Source organism: Leuciscus leuciscus (genome assembly GCF_965113295.1).
Source record: "Leuciscus leuciscus genome assembly, chromosome: 3".
NCBI lineage: Eukaryota > Metazoa > Chordata > Actinopteri > Cypriniformes > Leuciscidae > Leuciscus > Leuciscus leuciscus.
This window is the reverse complement of record NC_138727.1, coordinates 54,242,491-54,256,078: the sequence shown is the minus strand read 5'-3', so window position 1 is coordinate 54,256,078 and position 13,588 is coordinate 54,242,491. Positions and strand designations below refer to the sequence as shown.

Here is a 13,588-nt window from a genome sequence, read left to right as displayed (position 1 = left end):
CTGCTTTAAACCCTTCTGTGTGTCTGTGTTCCTCCTCAAAGGCATCTGTGTGGCAGTACCTGAGGAGATTATAGTTTTTAAACCATTTTTCATTGACCTCAAGATCCCTTATTCAGCTGTGCGCGGTGAACAACTGGAAATCAAGGCCATTATTCACAACTACACACCAAGGAATCTGAAGAGGGTAGATCGGATTTAATATTAAAAAATATTTTTTAATTTATGTTATACATTAAAACCATGTTCATCATTATAACTATTTCTGCTTGAGTCAAATCATAGAAATATCAGAATTATCCTCTGTCATCACACATTTTATGTTCAGTTGAAATGCATTTACTTTGGAGGAAGTTTCCTCTAGATATTGAAGAGATTTGTGTCTCGCTCTCCTGTTTTCACAGGTGCGTGTGGAGTTTATGGAGACAGAAGATGTTTGCAGCTTTGCCAGTAAGAAAGGCAAATACAGAACAACAGTAAACATTGACAAAGACTCCAGCATAGCGGTTTCATATGTGATTATTCCCATGACACTGGGACATCATGATATTGAGGTGAAAGCTTCATTATCTGAGTTTTATGATGGAGTGAAAAAGACCCTGAAGGTGGTGGTACGTTTGATGGCATTTCTGTCAATTTTGATTTGGTCATTTATTAATGTAATCAATAGATGTTTGTCATATTTTGAATAGATAAACTCTCTTTCTTTCTCTCTCTCAGTCTGAGGGTGTGCTGATTCCATTACACAGACCAAACGTGGAGCTCAGTCCTGTTAAGAATGGTGAGATTTACTGAACCATACAATTACATTACTGTGTTATACTTGCATTATACAACATTACACACATTATACTTTCAGCCAATTATAAAAAAATGTCATTATAGTTTGAGTTAATCAAGAGATCAGAATGAACTCCTACACTTTTGTAGTTACTCCTACTCTTACTCACCAAAAGCGTACAAAATTTTACCAACTCATTACTCTTCCTCCATCTTCCTCTTTGTCTCTGTTTCTCATCCCGAATGGAACAGGGGGAACACCTGTAGTTATTAGAGCTGAAACACCAGCTGATCGGGTTCCAGACACACCTGCTAACACCTACATCTCGATTACTGGTGAGGAAAAATATGTTTTCATGAATGTGCAACATCCATCTACTCCTCCGGGAGTTTTAGCACTTGAATGAAGATTGTTCCACAGTACTTAATGCTGGGACTGGTTTGTAATTGGGGTTGAACGACTTCATACTTTTAAAGTCGACATTTATGTGATGAAAGTCGAGTCGACTAGTCGCTGATGACGTCATTAATGAACAAATCAGCTATGGCATATGACGCTCCTACATGACATCTTATTTTTATCAGTTCTTTTGTCTTTTTGGGTCATTATGTTTATCACAGATTTCTGCTCGTTCTAAATCAGATATAGATAAAGTATAGCACAGTAAAGATTACATATACACACTGTTAACCCTTGCTGTAAAAAAAGGCCTAATTCTGACAGTATCATACCATTTTCCATTAAAACAGTAATATACCGTAGAAAACAAAAATAGCCTACAGGAATATACTGTAAATCAACAGTGCTCAAAGTCGACACTCAGAGGCTGTTTTCCCAATCACACCCTATACCCTCATTCACTATTCCCTACATTAGTTCACTAATATAGTCCACTTGACAGAGTGAATGAAAAGAAGTGAGTGAATTGAGACACTGATGAGCACCTGATAAGCAGAATCACTGAAGGACAGAGAAACAAGAACAGAAAAACAGAGAAACACAAGAACTACAACTGACTTCCAGTAACACTGAGTGTGAAACCAGTTTACAAACCAGTTTACAATTATTTCTTTCATACATGTACAAAAGTTTTTGTTGAGAATTAACAGAGATTTAGTTAATAATAAAGTTTTTTGTAACCATAATGGAGATCAGTATTTGCTTTAGTTGGTCTCTTGTCCCTTGACTTCTTACCATTCATCTCTCTCTGGCTGCTGTAACAGTGAGTTTAAAAAACACATTTGTTATGGCAAGAAAAAGTCAAGAGGAAGATGATCAGGTGTTTTTGGCTTTTGAGATGATGTCACAATCATTCTGGACATGTCTGATTCTCTGATCTTTCCTGTATGTATTCTTTGAATTCATGGGTATTTCATATTTACCATATATCTGTGAATCTACAACATGAAATCAATATTTCTGTTATCAGGTCTTCTGAAGAATATCATAATCATATAGCGCATTAAAACTTTTGAATTCCTGCTCGACTCAGACACACACAGACATCAACAATCAGCATATGAATCTCAACAATGGTGACAATCAAAAGTTTCATGTCGCAATGCATGCTGGGTTCCAGGATAGTATAAAACTCCCAGCATGCACTGCTGCATGAATAAAAAATAAAAAATAAATATTGCCACCATTGTTGAGATTCATGTGCTAAATTGTGATATCTCTGTGTTTCTAAATAACAGTGGAGCTCTGTTTTTTTTTTGGTTTATTTATGATGTGTTAAAAAAAGAGTCATTGTAATGTATTGCTGTTATTTCACAGTGGTGGTAATGTAACACTTTTGATTGAGGAATGAACAAATTTTAAATTCTGAACGAATGAGAATGAATTCTTTAGAGAATGAACATGCAATATAATAATGATTTTGTCACCATAATCGTAATCATTCACAAACTATGTTTGTGCACAAGTGTGACTTGCACAAAAACAGCTCAAGCAGCAAAAGAAAAACTAATGTTAAGAAGTCAATGGTCCAGAACCCAACTAAAGCAAGCACTGATCTCTATAATGGTAACTTCAAACCAAACATTTTCAATTAAACATCTCAATAACAACTTCTGTAGATGTATGACAGAAATAAAGCCATACTGGTTAATAATAAGTGTAATAATGTGTAATGGCTGGAAGTCAGTTGTAGTTCTTGTGTTTATCTCACTGCAACACTGTCTCAATGTTACTTTTACTCTTTGTAGTGTGGATTTTCCTGTGGGGTTGAAAGGGTTAACAGTGTAAGATAAAAAGACACACCCACAAAATGTATTTTAACAGTAATAAACTGTAAGTTATAAAACTGTTTTATACTGGCAACACTGTTGCCAGTAGTTTACTGTAAAATCTTGTTTTTTGGGTCACCATTGTGCAGAAGAGTAGAGCCTGTGCTTCAGTCCAGCAGAAGATCTACAAACATTGATGATTTGCAGCATGTTGCTTTATTTAACAGGCGGTGACTGTGTAGTTGCTGATCCAGTGGAAATCTCTTTATGTTCAATAGTTTTTTATTGGTCTCAAATGAAAGAAGTTCATAGTAATACTTTGCACACATTATTAATGCATTATAAATTTTAGTTAATACATTTAAATGACAGTTGGTCAATTTAAGGCAGTCGGTTTCTGCAAGTGAAATTAGTTAACTTGAATTAGAATTTAGTGCATTTTTACAGAAACAAACTAGATTACAGTAAAGAACTGTACAATTAACAGTATTTTACTGGCAACAGTGTTGCCAGTATTTTACTGTAAAAAAACCCGGTAAGGTCTAACAGTGCAGTGAGGAAAATAAGTATTTGAACACCCTGCTATTTTGCAAGTTCTCCCACTTGGAAATCATGGAGGGGTCTGAAATTGTCATCGTAGGTGCATGTCCACTGTGAGAGACATAATAAAAAAATAAAAAAAAATCCAGAAATCACAATATATGATTTTTTAACTATTTATTTGTATGATACAGCAGCAAATAAGTATTTGAACACCTGTCTATCAGCTAGAATTCTGACCCTCAAAGACCTGTTAGTCTGCCTTTAAAATGTCCACCTCCACTCCATTTATCATCCTAAATTAGATGCACCTGTTTGAGGTCGTTAGCTGCATAAAGACACCTGTCCACCCCATACAATCAGTAAGAATCCAACTACTAACATGGCCAAGACCAAAGAGCTGTCCAAAGACACTAGAGACAAAATTGTACACCTCCACAAGGCTGGAAAGGGCTACGGGGAAATTGCCAAGCAGCTTGGTGAAAAAAGGTCCACTGTTGGAGCAATCATTAGAAAATGGAAGAAGCTAAACATGACTGTCAATCTCCCTCGGACTGGGGCTCCATGCAAGATCTCACCTCGTGGGGTCTCAATGATCCTAAGAAAGGTGAGAAATCAGCCCAGAACTACACGGGAGGAGCTGGTCAATGACCTGAAAAGAGGGACCACCGTTTCCAAGGTTACTGTTGGTAATACACTAAGACGTCATGGTTTGAAATCATGCATGGCACGGAAGGTTCCCCTGCTTAAACCAGCACATGTCAAGGCCCGTCTTAAGTTTGCCAATGACCATTTGGATGATCCAGAGGAGTCATGGGAGAAAGTCATGTGTTCAGATGAGACCAAAATAGAACTTTTGGGTCATAATTCCACTAACCGTGTTTGGAGGAAGAAGAATGATGAGTACCATCCCAAGAACACCATCCCTACTGTGAAGCATGGGGGTGGTAGCATCATGCTTTGGGGGTGTTTTTCTGCACATGGGACAGGGCGACTGCACTGTATTAAGGAGAGGATGACCGGGGCCATGTATTGCGAGATTTTGGGGAACAACCTCCTTCCCTCAGTTAGAGCATTGAAGATGGGTCGAGGCTGGGTCTTCCAACATGACAATGACCCGAAGCACACAGCCAGGATAACCAAGGAGTGGTTCTGTAAGAAGCATATCAAGGTTCTGGCGTGGCCTAGCCAGTCTCCAGACCTAAACCCAATAGAGAATCTTTGGAGGGAGCTCAAACTCCGTGTTTCTCAGCGACAGCCCAGAAACCTGACTGATCTAGAGAAGATCTGTGTGGAGGAGTGGGCCAAAATCCCTCCTGCAGTGTGTGCAAACCTGGTGAAAAACTACAGGAAACGTTTGACCTCTGTAATTGCAAACAAAGGCTACTGTACCAAATATTAACATTGATTTTCTCAGCTGTTCAAATACTTATTTGCAGCTGTATCATACAAATAAATAGTTTTTTTTTAGATTATGTCTCTCACAGTGGACATGCACCTACGATGACAATTTCAGACCCCTCCATGATTTCTAAGTGGGAGAACTTGCAAAATAGCAGGGTGTTCAAATACTTATTTTCCTCACTGTAAATGAATGCATTAGTGTGAGAGAGTGTCATTGCGTGTGCATTAATTTTACCTGGTAGCGTCTCTCCACTAATACTGAAGCTGTGGGTTTTAGTTACTAAGAAATATATTGCAGGACAGTTTTTAGTTTCTAAGCTATTTTGTTGATAAATCACAGAACAGAGTTTACAATACATTACTGCACTACAGAAAGATTCTGTATGCGCAATCTTCACATGATATGTGTGCTATTTTGTGTGTGTGTGTGTGTGTGAAATGCAGCAGCAGAACCCCAGATAGCATACATATTCGGGCCTCATCTGGGCCAACTATGAGGCACATATGGCTCAGTACTGGCAGTGGGAAAGGTCAAATGGGCCGTATCTGCACCGAGCACTTTATCTTGTTTGTATGAAGGTTATCAACGGCAGTTGCGTTACCGTAAATCAGATGAATCCTACGCAACCTGGATAGACTGGCCGAGCAGCACATGGTAAACTGGTTTTCAAGCAGATCGCCTGTCAATCAAACTCCCTGTGAAGGGTGAATTTTCCATCTTTCCGTGTTTTCACTGTTATACGGCAGGGCTATTACACATCTTCTGAAAGAGTACAGAATCTCCAGATCAAAACACATGGGAGAAAGATGCAGAAACATGCAATCCCATATCATGTGCATATTTCAAATAATATGATCATCAACATGAAACAGTATATAAATCAAAACTGCCTAAAAAAAAGTTTTTCTTAGCTTTTTGATCAAATTATGGCTTTTTAAAAAAACTTACCCACATTCAAATGTTGATAAAGAATGCATGAAGCTAGAATTAAAACGTTTTTTATTTTGGGGAAAATGATCAAAAACGCTGTGTATCCTGCGTTAAACTTAAAGAATTTGAAACTGTGCAGAAACAAAACCAAACAGTGTCAAAATGTTGCATAAATATTGCATCCTGACAAAGATAATAAAAAACTGAATTCTCAGCCTGCTCTTTCCTCCTTCCAGGTGTAGAGATCTCTCAGACAGTCGAGCAGGCCATCAGTGGAGACTTCATGGGGCGGTTTATTGTCCAGCCCAGTGGTGATGGAGAGGCAAACATGATCTTAATGACTCTACCTGTCACTGCCACTCATTTTCTGGACAGCACAAATCAGTGGGAGGCTGTTGGAATAGACCACCGTAATGAAGCCATTAAACATATCAACACAGGTCAGCAGGACAAATATAAGGTCAATTCAGGTTGATTGGGACACATTTTGCCATTAAGATGACTAGGAAAATGTGTCCCAATCAACCTGAATTCACCCCTAAAGAAAATTTAATTAAAAGCAAACTCAAAGATGCTCTCATGAAAAATGTGGAAAATATATGTAATAAATAAATTTTCTTAATTTATCTTGTTTGTATGAAGGTTATCAACGGCAGCTGGGTTGCCGTAAATCAGATGGATCCTACGCTGCCTGGGTACACAGGCCGAGCAGCACATGGTAAAGTCGGTTTAGTTTCGTTTCATGCCTGATTTTGCTTGTCTTACATATTTTATTATTTAAAGGGGTCATATAATGGTACATGCACTTTTACAAGTTGATTGTACTGAAATGTGTGTTGGCAGTGCCTGTACACAAGCATCATAAAATGATAAAAATCCATCCAGTGGTTTTTTTAAATCTTCTTGTATGTTTTCCCCCGTCTCAAATCAAGCCGTTCGACCTTGTGACGTCACACGGACAGACGCCCCTCCCACGATTGTTGATTGACAGCAGCGTTTCAACACAGACCCGCCCTCGCTCTTGAGCGAGCTGTCAATCATAGTCCGCGCGTCATTGTTGATACGCTAGAGCACTGTCTATGAGCAGAATGGCGTCTAAGTGATTGTGGTGTTCTGTTCTTGGGTGTAATAACGAACACAGCAGTCATTCTGATGTTCCTAAATCCGAACCGCTGAAGACGCAGTGGCTGTTTTGTTTTCGAAGGGAATATTCCCCACAATCAACGTCAATGCTTTCATGTTTGCGCGAATCATTTCACACACCAGAGACTGCTTTACAAACGAGGGTCAGTATAAAGCTGGTTTTGCTAAGAAGCTGCTCCTGAAAAAAGGATCGGTACCAACTATTCGTGTTCCTGCTGCACCTCCAGAAGAAGTGAGTGTAACGTTTTATTAACCTTTATATTAATCTTTATATTAATCTTTGCAAATCGCTTGCTGCACGCTTCACGATGAATGCGGCTCTTTACACTCAGGTACATTACGGCATGTTTTCTATGTACGACGTTCTCAATATAATTCATAATCCCACGTTTATAATGAACAACGCGTTATGGTTATTGTGTTATTGTGTTACGTGTACGCACAGAACAGAGGGGCGTGTAGCTACACTGGTCATAAATGAGTCCACGCTTCTTACTGATGTTCACATTCACATTTATTCTTCTCTGAGGTATCATGGAACACCGTGAAAACTAGAAGATAAACAAAACAGTTTCAAGCACAAAGCACCCAAAGCAACATTCATATACTCTTATTTCTTATGCAGACCAAAACAATGTCTCACATTTTCTTGTAAACAAAATTTAACAGTGCTTAATAAGATAGCTCGATAATTATTACCGTGTTCGCCTGGTAGACCAGCTGTAGAATAATAGACGGGAGCTTAAAAGTTCTCACCCGCCACTCTCTCTCCTCTCTGGCGCTACTCTCAATACTTCCGGGGTTAAACATGTGACTAGCAATAACCAACTTTTCTCTTCTTCATAAATTTAACAAGAGCAACGTAACAACAGTTTTAAACGTCACACAGGATTACAGTAAACAAAACACATTATAATTGCATTACAAAACGACTTTATCGTCGTAAGGGTTGCGCATGAACAACTTCCGGTGTAGTCATGGAAACGAGTTCACACTGGACTTAGCGTCAGCTACAGGGCGGGGTGAGCAAAACTCATTATCATTTAAAGACACATGCACTTAAACGGCGTGCTGAAAACAGAGCTGTTTTTGACCAAGTAAAATGAGTGTTTTCTTACAATACTAATGAGAATTTTTAATTAAAGTATATTACAAACTTTTAAATTAGACCCTAAATAATCATATTATCTTGTACAAAAATGGCATTATATGACCCCTTTAACATTGTTTTAATAGTGAAAAATCATTATTACTTGTTTTTTATTTGATTTATTTTATATCTTTCTGTTGTCTGTTTTTAAGGCTGACTGCATATGTTGCTAAAGTCTTCACCATGGCCATTAACTTTGCTACTATAAAAGAAGACGTGCTTTGCAGCGCCCTCAAGTGGCTGGTTCTCCACAAACAACTGGCAGACGGCTCCTTTAAAGAGGATTCACCTGTAATTCATGGAGAGATGGTGGTAAGTTGAATGTGGTCGGTTTGTGTTCACCTGTGTTCAGAAAAGATTGATGAAATAATCCAGAACCAGGTATTTATTTCTCTGTGGTTGTCTTAGCACATGAAATACTCACTATAGTGAACTAACACTGTAAAAAATAAAGTCTTAAAAAAACGGCCAATGACTGTCAGCTATGGCTGCCAAACAAAATCCATAAAATATCCTAATTCAAAAAGTGCAAAAAAACTGAAACGGAAATTTTCCTTGAATGTTTTATAGAAAAAAATAAACATTATTTCCTGAATTATTACGATCAAACACTTTAAAAAAGAACGTAAAAACGGTCAAATGACTGTCAGCAATGGTTGCCATTAAAAAAAAACGCGAAATGAATGTAAAATATCCTAATTTAAATAAAGTGCAAAAGACTTTTACAGACATTTTCATTAAACTTTTTAACAGAAACAGTTATTTTACAAATATTTTCAGAATTTTTACTTACAAACACGTTAACTGTAAAAAGTGAATCTCTTGCAGTGAACTACATGCATTATTTATGTAGGCATTCTTAAACTCAGTTTAAGAATGCCTACAAAGTCCGCTCACTACCTGCTTTTGGCAAATCGGACCGCCATTTTCCTCACACCGGAATATAAACAAAAGCTCGTTCAGGATCCCCCCGGTGCAGAGAGTAGTGACGCGCTGGTCCTCCCACTCAGAAGCTATGCTACAGGCGGCTCTTGATGACGTCGACTGGGACATGTTCCGGGCGAGTTCATCTGACGTCAGCGAGTTCACGGATGTAGCATTAAGCTTTGTAAACACCGAACAAGCTACAGAAACAATAACTATAAGGACCTTTTCTAATCAGAAACCGTGGGTGGACAGAACAATCCGTGCTGTGGTTAACAAACACTGTAGCTTACAACGAGGCTCTTCTGACGGGGAACATGAGCGAATACAAAGCATCGTGCTATGCTCTCCGACGTGCAGTAGAGCCGCAAAACATCAATATAGAGAGAGAATTGAGACTCATTTCCAGCTCAAGGACTCTCGACGGATGTGGCAGGGACTGAGGACCATCTGTGCCTTCGGTAACAAATCCTCCGCAGTGGTGAGAGCAGATCCGCTGCTGGCCGACGAGTTAAATACCTTCTACGGCCGCTTCGATTGCAACGGCGGCAGCGCGACTCTGCCGACCCACGCGTCAGGAAGCAGTATGCAGAGCAGCGATAATCCTGTAATCACCGTGTTAGAGGATGAGGTTCGGAGGGCGTTAAAGAAAGTGAACGTCAGGAAAGCAGCCGGACCTGATGGGATAAACGGCCGTGTTCTGAGGTCCTGCGCTGATCAGCTTGCTGGTTTGTTCACTTCTATCTTTAATGAGTTCCTTGCTACCTCCGTGGTTCCCACCTTATTTAAAAAATCTGTCATTATCCCTGTGCAAAAGAACAAAAAGCCCTCTTGCCTGAATGACTATCGCCCAGTTGCCCTCACATCAATAGTTATGAAAATTTTTGAGAGACATGTAAAGAGCCACATCTGCTCATCCATCCCTGTTACTTTGGACCCTCTTCAGTTTGCCTATCGTCCAAATAGATCTACTGACGATGCCATCTCTCTCGTCCTCCACTCTTCCCTCACACACATGAACAGCAAAAATGGGAATAAGGATGTTATTCATTGACTACAGCTCAGCTTTTAATACTATAGGCATCAAGCTAGCTTCTAAACTCACATACCTTGGCCTAAACTCCTCACTCTGCGACTGGATTCAAGACTTTCTCACTTGCAGACCTCAAGTGGTGAATGTTGGCCAGTTCACCTCAAACTCCATCACTCTGAACGTAGGAGCCCCACAGGGCTGTGTCCTGAGTCCCTTGCTCTACTCTCTCTACACGCATGACTGCGTGTCCTCTCACAACTCCACATCTATTATCAAATTCGCTGATGATACTGTGGTTCTGGACCTCATTTCCAACAATGATGAGACCGCATACTTGGATGAGATAGAGAGACTCACATCATGGTGCCAGGAAAACTGTCTCTCTCTGATCATGGACTTTAGGAAGAGACAGCAGCAGCCCTACACTCCTCTTATGATCAGTGGGACCCCTGTGGAGAGGGTGAGTATTTTCAAGTACCTCGGTGTAAACATCTCCAAGAACTTGACTTGGACTACACACATCCAAACACAGGTTAAGAAAGCCAGGCAAAGACTGTACCATCTGCGACAGCTGAGGAAATTCAGGGTTTCACCAGCAATCCTGAAAACTTGCACTTTCCTTCTTATAGTACTATTTAAGTCAACAAACAGACTGACCTGCACATTTATATTTATCCTTTATTTTATTTTATTCTTTTATTTTTTCTACTTTTCTTTTTCTTAATATTTATGTATATTCGTTTTTTTGTATCCTATATAATTGCACTGTCTTTGGAGTGGACCTGACTTACATTTCACTGCTGGTTAATTGTGTATGTGACAAATAAAATCTTGAATCTTGTTGAGAAATAACAGAGGTTGAAGTTGCTGTTTTATTGAAAATAATAAAGTTGGCTTTAGTTGTGCTCTTGACCCTTGAATTTTTAACATTAGTTTTATTCTGGCTGCTTTAACTGTGTGTCTCTGAAACATGGCAAAGAATGCAAGAGTAAATCAGATCAGAGGTTGTTAGGAATTTTTTGTGATGTCATCATGTAGTGGCCTGATTTATTCATACCACGTGAACTCTAATATATGATTAAGTCATTAAATATTAGTTGTTAACTTTGCATGCCAATACTGCTGTGATACTCTGAACGATTTTATGAAGCCATCATACAGACATTTTTTTGACAAGATCATATAGACACACATCCAGGAAATGCACACTTTAGAACCATTTTAAACAAAGGCTGAAATAGTATATATATAAAAAAATTATATAAAAAAAATGCTTTAAACCCCTTCATTGAGACAAACACAAATTTCAAGAATCAGCGCATGCATCTCCATAACGGTAACATGCTTTATGCCGCAATGCATTCTGGTTACATCATACAAAACTCATCAGTGGCTCCCAGAATGCATTGCGGCATGAAGCATGTCACCGTTATTGAGAATCACACGCTGATTCTTGAGGTTTGAGTGCGTCTAATTGAAACAATAGTTCAAAATGTTTCGATCTTTTCTTATTTAAGCACAGTTGGATGTCATGCTGTAAAAACATTACTCTAATCAACTATATGTAAATATTAACACACATGATGGCCTAGAATACATCAACTGATCAGAGCACTTCATGATGATTCTATCTTCATCATCAAGTAGCTGACATCATCTGATCACATTTCCTCTTATTGTTCTTGCCATAACAAACAGTTACAGCAGCCAGAGAAAAACATTTACATTAAAACATCAAGAGTCAAACTGCCCAACTAAAGCAAACACTGATCACCATAATGGTGACATCAAGCCAAACTATTAATTTCAATAAATCATCAACATCTAAACCTCTATTAATCTCAATAAGGACTTTTGTACACATATGACAGAAGTAAATCTAGTTAGCAATAAGTGAAGCTGGTAATGGTGTTTGTGGAGTTGTTTAACCCTTTCGCACGTACGATCACACCGGTGTGATCAGTCTAAGCTGGTCCCTGGAGCGTACGATCACACCGGTGTGATTAGAACGGTCAGTGCATGACGTGATCAACTGCTAAATTCAAATGTGCTTTCGCGCGTTGGCTGGCGCTGAGCCAGAGACAGGCGCGCTCAGAGCTGTCATATATCACAACTTTTCAGTGTTTTCAACCACATAATGTTTATTTTAGGTTCCAGACATATAAGTACTAAAAAAACAATACATTACAGTTCGTAAAATACACACTGATGTCAAAGGAAGAGGCAATAATAATCCTTTCCATTATAATTCGTTTTATTCATATCAGATACACATTGTGTAAGTAACTTTAAAGTTTACTCTATTCTTCTCCCAGTTGATCTGCCACTTACTTGTATGTATTTCGGGAGAAGTGGATGAATTAACGTGTTGTAAATCCAACAGATCCGATTCTCTGAACTGCGCGTCTGCGGCACAAACTAAGATGGCGGCGCCCATCGCGAATACAGCTGAACTAACGCGATCGTTATAAATGTGTTTAAACAACAAAACACTTCCACTTGCATATATTTGACAACCGGAATATCAGATATTTCATGCCATATCCAACAAATTTGTGAATATTTTGAATAAAAAAGGAAAAATGACATAAAAGCAGATCATCATTCATTCAGCTCTGTTGTTGCTGCGGTGTGTCACGTGACAATCAATGACGCGTCACCACGGAAACCATAAAGTGACACATTCTAAATAACGGTCGCCTTGAAAAACTCACGCTGGGGGGTCAGTCAGAATATTTTAAACTTACGTGTGAAAGGGTTAATGATGTTGGAGCCTGAAATCAAATGTTTACCAAAATGTGACGTCTGAGCGATGTTTGAGTCCATGACTCCATGTCCAATAACAATTCTAGCTGGGGTGACTCACACTGTGGCCATAATATGAGCACACAGTGAGTGCACTGTGAGGTTACCAGAGGTGTATAGTCTAGGGGTCAGAAAGTAAAAGTCCTGTCATATGTTTATGTCACGGTGTGACAAAATGCGGAACTCATTTCCCTTAGAGTAGTGTTTCCGTTGGGACACTTTTGAGTAACACCGCTCCCAGGCCTGTGTGTGTGCGTCTGTTGCCATGACAACCTCAAATGACAGATTGACAACAGGTGTGAGGAATTTACTGGGAGTTTGGGTGAGGCTCTGCCAGCAGCTGAGAGAGTATAAAAAGCCAGTGAAGAGAGACTGTGGGGTGGTTCTCCTCCCCGCCTGGGGGTTCTCCTCCCGTGAGGGTGGTTCTCTTTTCGTGAGATACTGTGTTCTTTTCGGCGGGTTGTTTGGATTTGAGGCTGGGCTGTGAAATGAGCGAAGACTGAAGCTGAGAAATGGACAGAGGAGAGTGAAGTGGTTGTCAACAGAAACCCAAGGAATATTGTCAGCGGTGGGAGAGACGCAAAGTGATGAGTATTTGATCCGTTGTTTATATGCACTGACACTGAAGTGGTGTGGAGAGTCTGGAAAGCGT

At 39.3% G+C, this 13,588-nt stretch overlaps 1 pseudogene across 1 annotated transcript in view; it reads left to right on the top strand.

Annotated features, from left to right (window-relative positions):
• Window positions 1-13,588, top strand: part of LOC309493896 (complement C3-like) — a 40,546-nt pseudogene that overhangs the window by 13,368 nt on the left and 13,590 nt on the right. The window contains exons 19-25 of the transcript XR_014211768.1: window positions 42-184; window positions 402-608; window positions 718-778; window positions 1,030-1,113; window positions 6,118-6,321; window positions 6,524-6,599; window positions 8,327-8,486. The product of XR_014211768.1 is annotated as a complement C3-like (transcript). The remainder of the gene's footprint in view (window positions 1-41; window positions 185-401; window positions 609-717; window positions 779-1,029; window positions 1,114-6,117; window positions 6,322-6,523; window positions 6,600-8,326; window positions 8,487-13,588) is intronic.